The sequence below is a fragment of the Globicephala melas genome, chromosome 8 (assembly GCF_963455315.2).
Source record: "Globicephala melas chromosome 8, mGloMel1.2, whole genome shotgun sequence".
NCBI lineage: Eukaryota > Metazoa > Chordata > Mammalia > Artiodactyla > Delphinidae > Globicephala > Globicephala melas.
In genome coordinates, this window is record NC_083321.1 from 95,289,265 (window position 1) to 95,302,839 (window position 13,575).

General features: G+C 45.4%; 1 long non-coding RNA gene across 1 annotated transcript; it reads left to right on the plus strand.

The window, feature by feature from the left end:
- Nucleotides 1-1,746: 1,746 nt before the first annotated feature.
- On the plus strand, nt 1,747-5,105 carry LOC138842797 (uncharacterized). Its single transcript, XR_011377675.1, has 3 exons — nt 1,747-1,765; nt 4,555-4,694; nt 4,989-5,105. It is a non-coding gene; the product is annotated as an uncharacterized lncRNA (long non-coding RNA).
- Nucleotides 5,106-13,575: the final 8,470 nt, after the last annotated feature.

The following is a 13,575-nucleotide window of genomic DNA, read 5'->3' on the forward strand; positions in this document are numbered from 1 at the left end:
CCACGTGTTGACTCCTCTGTGTACGTCTGTGTTTGTGTGAGAGAGACAGCGGCTGAGCTTGGTGCCGGCGTAGCCAGGCTGGTCGCGAGCCTCTGGTACATCAGACGAAGGACCGTCACCCAGACGGGCTGGGTACGTGCTCCGCGGCGAGGAGCCTCAGCCGTACAGAGCAGCCTCTCCACACCCGCGCCTTGGTCCCTCAGGGAAATGGCCTGGGTTCAGCTGGATGGGACAGGTTGCCAGAGGGAGCTCAGGTCTGCGGGGGAAGAGGAGCCGCTGAGGGAGAAGGACGGCAGCGGGGAGCTCTGGAAAGTAATGGGTGTGTGATTAAGGATGGGAGGAAATTCTTGGAGGCCAAGAACAGAGGGTGGCCCTGGCAGAAAAAGCACGGAAGGCTGGGGCAGGAGGACGAGCCCAGGCCAGGGCAGCAGGGCTGATGGACGCACTGGCTACACTGGCAGCATCTGGCTTTTCAGACATCTCTGACCTACCCAGGCCTCACTGCTCATCCGAGGAGGGTGGGAAATCAGGGACCCCTTTGTTGCTCGGTAGGGGCGGGAGAGCTGAGTCCAGGCAGAGCCTGAGCCGGGCCATGCCTGTGCCGTGCGGAGCCAGCGGTCTCAGATATTTGGGCTCAAGTCTAAAGGGCACTGAGTGGGACTCTCGCTGCGACCCCAGAGTAGGAAATTAGGGCCCAAAGCTGACAGAAAAGAAGCATCGGGACACCACACCCTAAAGCGCGTGGAGCAAGGCCTCGGATGGATGGGCTGTCCTCCAGACAGCAGTGGGACGGCCCTGGCCAGGAGCCCCGCGGGGGAACTGCCTCCTTGCTTTGTCCTTTCAAGTTCGGGGGAAGCTGGAAGTCCTGTCCTCCTCCGGGTGGCCCTTGCTCCTCCAGTGAGAGGTAGAGCCTTGAAACCAAGGTGGCCCTTGAGACCTCCAGTGTCATTCTGAAGTCTTCTCTGATGCTGGGGGTGGGGTCGGGGGTCACCCCATCAAAGGCCTCTTTACTCCAGATCCGGCAAACCAGTTCTGTCACTGGCCTCAAAGAAAAGAAGCCTAGAGACCTCATGGGGATTTTTGTGAATTCCTCCCCCACACCACACCCCCCGCATTTCCTTCCTGGAAGATATTTCACAATGTTTTGCCATATTTCTCAGTTCTCAGATGATTTCTTCTGCCCCAGCCACTCAAGTAGGGATGCACTGAAGTGAGAGCAGGGAAGATGCATATTGACTGAGCTCAGACTAAATGCTGTGGGCCTGGCAACGTCATCTAGCCCATCTAACCCATCAGCAGGAGGTCTGAATGTCCTCAGGTCACCTTCTGAACTCGAAAGCTTTCACTAAAGAAGTCCTGGGATTTCAGAGGTTTGAAGAAGCTTCTGTCTCCCTGGATTCCCTCCTCGCTCGCCATCCCCTGCTGCCTCCCTGAACCTCAGCTGCCCTGTCTATGGGCAGAATCACCTAGGAGACGTTTGGGTAAGGAGATGCTCAGGCTCCGCCCCTATAGATGGGGTTGGGTGAGTCTGGGGTTGGCCAGGCATCCCAAAGGTTGAGAACCTCTGTGATGGTGGGTCCTAGAAAACCACCATTGGACAGATGAGAACCCAAATCGGAGGAGAAGTGACCGCCCCAGACCCCTGGTGAAGGAGGCCGGCCTAGAGACCAGTCCTCTGACTTCTAGCCCGGTGCTTCCTTAGCCTGTCCATGGCGAAGGTTGTCTTCTCCACACCAGCTTGGCCCCGTCAGCCCTCAGCACAGAGGTAAAATGACACAGGTGGCCCCTGGGCACCCCAGCCCTCTGCTGCCTGCTCCCTTCCCCTCTCCCCATCGGGCACCCTCTCCCCACCTGGTCTCAGCCTCAGGCAGTCGCAGAACAAAACAAACACTGGCTCCCAATTCCTACCGCAGCCTGATGGGAAACCTGTGGATGCCGAGGGCTGACTGTGTCTGTGCATATAGTCTATCGAGGGGTTGCTTCGGTGACTTCCTTCCTTACTCTTTTAAGGATATTTTCTGTTTTGAAGGCTGCTTAACCCAGAGGAATAACGGGTAAAGGGTGGGGTTTTGAGCCTTCTCAGGTCACCAGCGGTCAGGGCCCCGCCTGCTCAGGGCACCAGCGGTCAGGGCCCCGCCTGCTCAGGAGGGGCTCCTGGCCTTCCCGTCCTGACCACACCATTCAGAGGGGCCCTGAGACCGCTTACTCCTTCTGAGGGCTCGCCAGCCTCCTCACTGCTTCCTTGTGGATCCGGTGCTTCCCCTTGACCATGGAGCCGCTCGCCTCCCTCCCCTCCTCTCCCCCGCCTGTCAGCTGCACACAAGCCCAGGCTCCATTGTCTGTGACTCTGCAACTTACAGATTTCTAGATCATGGGCAAAGCTAGGGAACCTGACAGCCTCATTCAGCAGCCTCTCTGAGGTCTTCGTCAGACCAGTGGCCGCCCCTGGCTGGGGTCTCCAGGAGACTTCTGGGATGGAGGGGAGCAAATTCACTTCTGGGGGTTTTGAACTGATGACTGTGTTGGTGCATCTCACCGGCTCCCTCCTTCTGCAGATAATCTCCCTGGCCATCGAGCTTCCTGGGACAAAAGAGAGACTTTGTTCCTGAGACAGTGGTGGGCAGGCAGGTGATGTCGGTAACCCAGCCAAGCCCCATCCCTACAGGAGCTGGACTGGTGAGAAAGAGGGGAGAGATGAATGATGAACAGGAGAGGGGTGTCCACTGTGACCCCAAGCTATGCCGGGTGGACAAGGCCGTGGAAATGTTTTCCAAGTGATTGATCCCAAGGAAAGGTGCTGGTGAGCAAGGGGAAAAGAAGAGCTATTTCCTGGGCCCAGGGTCTGCCTTGTGGGTCATACATACATAAGGCCACAGGGCCCAGAGCCCTAGGGCACCTGCTTATCGAATACCCCTCATTCCCCACACTCGCAGTATCCCTAAAACACGCTCTCTGGCCCCCTCTCTCCTCTGCTCTTCAGGGGCCTAAGAGAGTCCCATCGAGAGCATTCGGGATGCCGGGACCTGGAAGCCTCACGCTCCTGGATCTTTTTCATCTTCTTCTCAACCAGCCTTCCCTGAGCTCCCTGCTATGTCCTGCTTCTAACCCCTCCCTCAACCCTGGGACAGGTTATTCTCCTCTCAGACAACTCAGGCGAGGGAGGCTCAGAGCAGTTAAGAAGCTTGCCCAGGGCTTCCCTGGTGGTGCAGTGGTTGAGAGTCTGCCTGCCGATGCAGGGGACGCGGGTTCGTGCCCCGGTCCGGGAAGATCCCACATGCTGTGGAGCGGCTGTGCCTGCGAGCCATGGCCGCTGAGCCTGCACGTCCGGACCCTGTGCTCCGCAACGGGAGAGGCCACAGCAGTGGAAGGGCTGCGTACCACAAAAAAAAAAAAAAAAAAAAAAAAAAAAGCTTGCCCAGGAATCCAGTCCGGGTCTGCCTCAGTTTGTACCCGGCCATCTGCCCCCGAATGACCAGAGACCCAGATAGAGCCAGCTCTGGCCCAGCTCCTCTGCTTCCTTCCTCCAGGAAGCCAGGCGAGGTGGGGCGAGAAGTTACCTTAAATTTCTTCCGTAACAAGATAGGACACGAACCAGGCAAACTCTAAATGTCTAGATGAGAAAAACGGAGACATTTTTCACGAGGCCTGAGGAATGTAATGGGGCTCATCTCTGTGAGTTGAATACGTGCGTTCAGAAGACTGAATATTGTTCCTCTCAACTTCTTACTACAAAAAGATTTCATACGTATAGGAAATCTCAAAGAATAAGATAATAATAGCCCATATACCAAAATCTACATTTTCCAATGAACAGTTAGTTTCGCTTTATCTATGTGTTTTTCTCGATGGTTTGAGTGTAAGCTGCAGACGTCAAGACAGCACACTCCTAAATGCTTCAGCCTGTATCTCTTAAAAAGGACGTTCTCCTATGTAACCAAGATGTCATTATCACACCTAAGAACGATCAATAACTTCCTAATATTATTTAATATCCAGTCCATATTCAAATTTCCAGTTGTCCCAGAAATGTCTTTTATAGCTGTATTTTCACAGCAGACTCCAAAGGTCAAACACGGCATTTAGTTGTTATGTCTATTTAGTCTTCTTCTATCTAAAATAGCAGCCCCCTTGCCACTACACCAGCCCTCTTTTTGCCACGACATCAACGTTTTGAAGTGATTGAGCTGATGATCTCGCAAAATGTCCCACTCTTTGAGCTTGCCTGGTTATTTCCTTATGGTGCTATTCAACTTGTCACTTGATTCCCTGTATTTCCTGTAAACTGCACATTAGATCCTCAGCTTGATTAGATTCAAGTTAAAGATTTCAGGTAAGAAACCGTAAGTGGTCAAAGCTTCTGAGATGGCCGCCATTGATTCCTGCCTCCTGGCATTCACACCCTGTGTAGTCCCCTCTCCTTGAGCACGGACTGGGCTTTGTGATTCGCTTCTAATAAATAGAATATGGCAGAAATAATGAGATGTCACTTCTGAGATTAGATTATGAAAAACTGTGGCTTCTGTCATGGCTGCTCTCTCTCTCTCTCTCTCTCAGATCCCCCATCCTGGGAGAAGCCAGGTGCCATGACATGGGGCACCCTGTGGACGGGTCCATGTGGCTACGATCTGAGGCCTGCCAACAACCGTGTGAGTGAGCTTGGAAGCAGGTCTCCCCCCACCCCATTAAGCCTTCAGGTGAGACCACAGCCCCAGGTGACAGCTTGACTGCAACCTCATGAGAGGCCTTGAGCCAGCTAAGCTGTGCCTGCATTCCTGACCCACAGAAAGTGTGAGATGATAAACATTTGTCGTTTTAGGCTACTAGGTCTGGGGATATTTTGTTATGCACTGCCATGGACTAGATTGTGTCCCTCTGCCCCAAATTCATATGTTGAAGCTCTAACCCCTAATGTGACTGTATCTGGAAATAGGATCTTTAGGGAGTAATTAAGATTAAATAAGTTCATAAGCAGGGCCCCAATCCAATAGGACTGTGGCCTTGTAAGAAGAGGAACAGGAGAGCTCTTTCTCTCCACACCATGTGAGGACACAGCAAGAAGGTGACCGTCTCCAAGTCAGGAAGAGAGCTCTCACCAGAAACCGAATCAGCCGGCACCTTGATCTTGGTCTTCAGTATCCAAAACTGTGAGAAATAAATATCTATTGCTTAAGCCACCTGGTCTATGGGATTTTATTACGGCACTCTGAGCAGACTAATATATAAATCAATAGATAATCAATACAGCTTCATAGGGGATGCTATCAACGTCATGTTTCATCACATCAGAAGGCATATACCACCAAGCTGTCCCACTAATTTTCATCATTTGGTTAAGGTGGCCCCTGCAAATCCATTGAAAAGGTTTATTTTCCCTTTTTACAATCAGCAAGTAATCTGCAGGACAATACCTTGACCCCCTGGAATACCTCGTTCTTCAACTCTGTCACCTGATGCATTTAACCTTTACTGATGCTCTTGGCCTGAGTCAATTATTCCTTTAAATATTGAAAAATGATGATTTTTTAAAATTATATCATTCTTTTCACATTCACTGGTTCATGTTATTCACAAAAAAGAGTTTTCCTTCATCAGCAGCAATTAAGAACAATTCCTCCTAAAAAGTCAGGTAAATGCTTAGTTCCTTCTTTTTAATTATGAATTTCCTGAATAAAGAATTGGTTCAGTAGTCACCTTCAATGGTGGTAAATGAGTTTCTCTCTATTTCTCAACTCAGACAGTTATTTGTTTAGTTATTTACTTGCTTATCTATCTATCTACCATGGTCTGATGGATATCTATTTGTTCAATGTTTTACAATCAGTAGTACTCATTATTCTTTGCAATGTTCAGATTGTCCCAGATTTTGCCAGCGGGAGCCCTTCCCAGCAGAATTCCAAGTCCTAAGGAAATGTTTACAAATGGGGCTCTCTCCAGCAGTCCACCCACCATTCTTAGAAATCTCCGCTAGAGCCCATGGATGAGGAGGGAGGTGAAGGAGAATAGTGAGATAAAATGGGCAGGGGTTACTTGAGCACTTATTCTGTTTAGGAAATGAGATGTACTGGAAAAAGTAGAAACTGGGCATCTAGACCCCTGAGTTCTGGTCCTAATGGCCTTGCCAGTTTGCTTTGTAGAACAGTGACTTGCTTCTCTGTGCCTAGGCATGCAAGTTTGCCATGAGGCCTGGAAGGACATGCTCCATGCAGGGGCAGTGAAAGGCAGAGAGCCCTGGAGACATGCAAGATGGCATCACTAGGCCCTGTGGCCCAGAAACCACGTGCCCACAGGAAAACAGGGAGGTGGAGAAGGAACCTGGGGTTTAAATATCTTCACAGCTGAGGGCTGTTAATTGGAAGAAAGTTGTAAAAGCCTCAGCGTTGCAGCCTGGGAGGGTGGAAGAAACTGGGCTGAAAACCTCCCAACCTCCCCAAGGAAGCAGGTGATGGTAAATTCACGTTCCTCTGATCCATTCCAGCCTCTGGGAGTCTGAGACTCCAGGCCTGAAGCCCATCTCTACAGCCCAGAGGGGATGAAATTAACTAGCACATCTGAATTGTGCAGAAGGAAGACTGGCTTCATGTCCACAGAGCCCCCCATGCCCAGGTCATGCCTGCTTTCCACTCGGAATGCACTGACTTCTGAGCTCACTTCCTAGCCTTCTCTCCTTCTGCCTGAACCTGTTCCCAACCCTGACTTGAACTTCCTGAAAGGCAATGAGTGAGCTTAAAGACCTGATCAATGAAAACCATTACAATTGCTTACTCATGAGCCTTTTGATATTATTGCATTGCAAGAATGCTGTCTGGGCCTCCACCAGAAATAATAACAACACCTTGGGCCCAATTTGGGAGGCACTGGAAGCTCCTTACACATGATTGCTCCCATTCTTCTCCTGCTTGGTCTCAGCCCTCCTTCCCTAGCAATCCCCCTCATCTATCCTTCTTGTTCTCCCATTGACACTGGATGTCAAAGTTTTCTAAAAGCCCATGGGTTAAAAAGTTGGGGGCAAGCATTTCACATCTCTATGAAAAAGATGATGAAGCTGCATCTCAGGGAGGGGCTTTCACAAGACCCCACTGCTCTACCCCCACAGCAGAGCAGAGGATGGACAACGTGTGAAAGCCTAAGAGAAACCCAGGGATGCCACAGAGAAAGATGCCAAGTACCCTTATACTATAAGCGCTTCCCAGCAAAGGGACCTGCACCTGTGTAGGGAGGCGCTCTGTGTGTGTGTGTGTCCAGCCAAGGCTTAGCTGTCGTACCTATCCCACAAATGTTCACAATAACTGTTTAGCAACAACAAGCAGAAATCACTGTAGGAGAAACAGTTATCATGCCTCTTGGCTCTCTGTGGGGATAGGGAGTAATATGCCCTGCACACGCTCTCCATCCTCTCACAGGTTAACCCTCATGTCTGTCTCTGACTCTCGCAAACATCACTTACACAGGAAGAGAACAGCTCACACTGCCCTCTTGTCCCTTGCCAGGCCCTCACTTAGAGGAAGTCTGGCTAACTCCTCAGACTGACCCATACTTGCCAGGCATGATGCTGCTGCATTTTGAGCAGCTGATGCTCAGCTGGGGCAGCCTCATCCTTCTGCCTCTCATCTGTCACCAGATGCCAGGCAAATACTCCTGCTTTCTATTCAGTTCAACAGACAGTACTTAGGTTTACCTACAGACCCTAACATATGCCAGGAATATGAAAATAAATAGGCATCTTTTAAAGGAGCTCAAAATATAGTAAGGAACATACAGATTAGTGGAATAAAATTGGCAGTCCAGAGACAGACCCTCACATTTATAGTCAATTGAGTTTCAACAAGGGTGACAATTCAATGAGAAAGAGCATTCTTTTCAACAAATGGTACAGAAGCAACTGGATATCTATAATGAATGAAGTCAGATTACTACCTCATACCATGTTAACTCAAAATAAATCAAATACCTAAATGAAAGAGCTGAAACTATAAAACTCTTAGAAGAAAATACAGGCGTAAATCTTCATGACCTTGGCTTAGACAATGGTTTCTTATATAGCACAAAAAAAAAAAAAAGAGAGAGAGAGAGCTTCCCTGGTAGCACAGTGGTTGAGAGTCCAGCTGCCGGTACAGGGGACAAGGGTTTGAGCCCTGGTCCAGGAGATCCCACATGCCATGGAGCAGCTGAGCCCATGTGCCACAACTACTTAGCCTGCGCTCTAGAGCCCATGTGCCACAACTGCTGAAGCCTGTGCGCCTGGGGCCTGTGCTCCAGGAGAGGCCACCACAATGAGAGGCCCACACACTGCAACGAAGAGTAGCCCCCATTCACAGCAACTAGAGAAAGCCCGCACGCAGCAATGGAGACCTAATGCAGCCAAAAATAAATAAATTTATTTTAAAAAGAGCAAAATAGATAAATTGGACATTATCAAAATTTAAAACTTTTGTGCTTCAAAGGACACCATCAAGAAAGTACAAAGATGCCCACAGAAGAAAATCTTTGCAAATCATATATCTAATAAGGGACTTGTATCTAGAATATATAAAGAGCTATTACAACTCAATAACAAAAACACAATCCAATTTAAAAATGGTAAAGAATGTGGATAGTTCCCCAAAGAAGATATACAAGAGGCACATGAAAAGATGCCCAACATCACTAATTATTAGAGAAATGCAAATCAAAACTACAATGAGGTATCTCCTCATACCAGTCAGAAAATCTACAAACAATAAATACTGGAGAGGGTGTGGAGGAAAGGGAGCCCTCTTGCACTGTTGGTGGGAATGTAAATTGAAACAGCCACTATGGATAACAGTATAGAGGCTCCTTAAAAAACTGAAAATAGAATTACCATATGACCCAGCAATCCCATGATCCCATAATCATATAATCTGGCATAAACCCAGAGAAAACCATAATTCAAAAAGACACATGCACCCCAATGTTCATTGCAGCACTATTTACAATATCCAGGTCATGGAAGCAGCCTAAATGCCCATCAACAGATGAAAGGATAGAAAAGATTTGGTACATATATACAATAGAATATTACTCAGCCATAAAAAGGAATGATATTGGGTCATTTGTAGAGATGTGGATGAACCTAGAGACTGTCATACAGAGAGAAGTAAGTCAGAAAGAGAAAAACAAATATTGTATATTAACACATATGTGGAATCTAGAAAAATGGTACAGATGAACATGTTTGCAAGGCAGAAATAGAGACACAGACGTAGAGAGCAAAGATATGGACACCAAGGGGAGATGGGGGGGGGTGGGATGAATTGGGAGATTGAGATTGACATATATACACTAATATGTATAAAAGAGATAACTAATGAGAACCTGCTGTATAGCACAGGGAGCTCCACTTCTCTGTATAGCAGAAACTAACACAACATTGTGAAGCAATTATCCGCGCCCCCCTCCAAAAAGAAGATATACAAATGGCTAATAAACACCGGAAGGATACTCAACATCATTAGTCATCAGGGAAATGCAAATCAAGACCACTATGTGATACAACTTTACAACCATTAGGAGGGCTATAATAAAAAAACAAACAAAAAACAACAACAACAAAAAGAAACAGGTAATAACAAGTATTAGCAAGGATGTGGAGAAATTGCAACCTTCACGCATTGCTGGTGGGAATGTAAAAAGGTGCATCCACTTTGGAAAACAATCTGACAATTCATTCAGTGATTAACTGTGTGATCCAACAGTTCCACTCCTAGGTAAATATGCAAGAGAAATGAAAGCATATATCCAAAACAACAGCAAAAAAACTCCCATAGAAATGTTTATAGTGGCGTTATTCACACAAATCAAAAGGTATAAACAACCCAAACGTCCATCAACTGATGAATGGATATATAAAATGTGATATATCCATACAATGGAATATTACTCAGCAATAAAAAATAAGTCTTTTTTCCCTTCATCTTTCAGGGAACGTAAAAAGATTTTCTCTCTTTTTTTAATCTGTTAATCACATGAAATACATTGATTCTATCTAGCCTGTGTTTTGGTAATAAATTCCACTGGTGATTATATATTTACTAGATTCCATTTGTTAATATTTATGTAATGAGTTTTGCATCTGTATCTGTGAGACAGATTGGTCTATCATTTTCTACTCTTCTAATTCCCTTGTAACATACTGGTATAAAGAAAAAGTAATAAGTATTGGTACGTGCTATGACATAAACCATGAGAGTATTATGCTAAGCAAAAGAAGCAAGTCACACAGAACTAGATATTGTATGGTTTCATTTAAATGAAATGCCCAGCCTAGGCAAATCTACAGAGACATAAAGCAGATTAGTGGTTACCAGAGTTAGAAGAGTGGGGCGTGGGAAAGGGAACGGGAGTTAATGGCTAAGGGTACATGGTGTCTTTTAGAGCTAACAAAAATATTCTAAAATTTGTCATACTAATGATTGTACAACTATATGTATTTTAAACCACTGAATTGTATACTTGAAATGGCTGAGTCGTATGGCATGTGAATTAAATGTCAAGTGGCTAAAAAGTATAGTAGGGGGATTTTTGCTTCTGGGAAGATAGAGTAAATATAAACGAGCTTCTCTCTATTCTTCACATTAAGTACAACTGAAAACCCTGGGCATTGTATATAAAACAAAAATAAGCAGACTCCAAAAGGTGGAGAGAAGACACACTTGCTAGGGACCTCAGGACACAAGGAATGACACAACGGTGAGTTCTCACAATGCTGAGTTCTCTGGGTTATCTTATATATTCTTGGAGATGAAGAGGCTGACAAACTGGAAACACCAATGCCCACAGACCAAAACAACAACAGCAATAATAATAACAAAAACAACAACAGAAGCCTGCTCTTTCTAAAAGAAAACTTTTAGACAATAACTGCTCTACTCCATGGGCTTCCCTGGTGGCGCGGTGGTTAAGAATCCACCTGCCAATGCAGGGGACACGGGTTCGAACCCTGGTTCTGGAAGATCCCACATGCCGCAGAGCAACTAAGCCTGTGCACCACAACTACCGAGCCTGCACTCTAGAGCCCGCGTGCCGAAACTACTGAAGCCCACATGCCTAGAGCCCGTGCTCCGCAACAAGAGACACCACCACAATGAAAAGCCCACGCACCACAATGAAGAATAGCCCCCACTCGCCGCTATTAGAGAAAGCCTGCACGCAAAAACGAAGACCCAATGCAGTCAAAAATAAATAAATAAAATAAATAGATTTATAAAAAAATAATAATAATAACTGCTCTACTCCAAATACCACACATACACACAAAAAAGACCCCTGTGGGCCCACACCCACTCATGCCAGCAGAGGCCGAGTGGGGAACCTAGACTTCCACCTTTGCAAGCCTGTAACAAGGTGTCCCAACACACCTGCTGGGGTTGAGCCAGAGAAGACAGAGTAGGAAGCTGGGACTTTCATCCCACCAGCTGGTAACAAACACCCCATCCCCCAACCACCAGCACATGCAATGTCAGTGGAGATGACATGGGAGCCTGCACTTCCACCCCCACCCAGGAGTAATGAGGTGCCCTTCCCCTCCCCTGCTAGAAGAGATCTACTGGAGAGTCAGCACATTCACCATTGCCTGCTGGTAACAAGGCCATACCCACCATGGTGTTGATGAAGACTGTGTGGGGATGTGTAAATCTCAACCCCAACCATCAGTAACAAGGAGCCCCTCCCCCCTTCCCCCACCCATATCAGGTGTCGACAAAGGCTGAGTGGGGAACCTGGACTTCCACTTCCATGTGGCAGTAGCAGACAGAGAAACAGAAGGTTTAAATAAGATCCAGAATCTCATAATGTGAAAATATCCAGGTTTCAGCTGAAAACCACTTGTTACACTAAGAGCCAGGATGATCTCATACTGAATGAAAAAAGGGGACTAATAAATGTCAAAATTAAGATGACAGAGATGTTAGACTTAAAGTAGCCATGATAAAAATGCTTCAATGAGCAATTAAAAACACGCTTGAAACAAATAAAAAATTAGAAGTCTCAGTAAAGAAATCAAAGCTATAAAGAATAACCAAATGGAAACTTTTGAACAGAAAAATATAATAATCCAAATAAAAGGCTCAGTGATGGGCTCAGTGAAGAATGGAGGGAACAGAGGAAAGAATCAGTGAACTGGGAGATAGAAAATAGAAATTACCCATTACAGACAACAGAGAAAATGATTTAAACTAAAAATGAATGGAGCTTCAGGGACCTGTGGGACTATAACAAAAGATCTAACATTCATGTCATTGGAGTGCCAGAAGGAAAGGAGAAAGAGGACAGGGCTGAAAAGTACTAGGAGAAATAACGACTAAAAGCTTTCCAAATTTAACAAAAGATATCAACCTAAAAATTCAAGAAGCTGAGTGAATCCCAAACAGGATAAACTCAAAGCAATTATGATGCAAACACATCATAATTAAATTTTTGAAAACTAAAGACAAAAATTCTTGAAAGCAGACAGAAAAAATAAATGACACTTTATCTATAGGGTAAAATCATTTGAATAACAGCAAATTTCTCATCAGAAACCATGGAGGCCAGAAGGAAGTGGCAGAATATTTTTGAAGTGCTGAAAGAAAAGAAGTGCGATCCAGAATCCTACAGCAGGGAAAGCTATGCTTCAGGAATAACAAGGAGATCAAGACATTCTCACATGAGAGAAAACTAAGAGAATTTGTCAGCAGCAGCCACCTAAGAGAATGGCTAAAGGAAGTTCTCTAAACAGAAAGGAAATGATAAAAGAAGGAACCTTGGAAGATCAGGAAAGAAGAAAGAACATGATAAGCATGGGTAGACATGGGTAGGTTTTCCTTCTTTTCTTGAGTTTTCTAAATTGTTTTATGGTTGAAGCAAAAATTATAACACTGATGTGGTTCTGCATGTCTGTAAATAAAATATTTAAGACAATGATACTATAAATGGGAGAGGGTAAAGTGATGTAAATCTACATTTATAGAGCATTCCACCCAACAACAGCAGAAAACATATTTTTTTCAAGTGCCCATAGAACATATACCAAGATAGACCATATCTTAAGCCATAAGACAAAGTTAACAGAATATGATTTCAATTCTCTTAAACATAATTTAAGAGAATTGAAATCATACAATGTGTTCTCCAACAACACTGGAATCAAAATAGAAATCAACAACAGAAAGAGAGCAGGAACATCACCAAACAGATGGAAACTAAACAACACACTTCTAAGCAATAAAGGAAGTCTCAAAGCTAATTTTAAAAGTATATTGAGCTGTATGAAAACTGTAAATACAACATAGAAAAAATTATGAGATGCAGCTAAAGATGAGAGGGAAATTTATACCACTAAAATGCATGCATTAGAAAAGAGGAAAAAGCTCAATCAGTCTAAGCCCCCACCTCACGAATCTAGAAAAAGGAAAGCAAAATAAACTGTAAACAAGAAGAGAGGAAATAACGCAGATAAGAGCAGAAGTCAATAACACTGAAAAGAGAAAAATAATAGACAAAGTCAATGAAACAAAAAGTATTTTGGAAAGATCAATAAAATTGACAGACCTCTAGTAAGACTGTCATATTAAAAAAGAG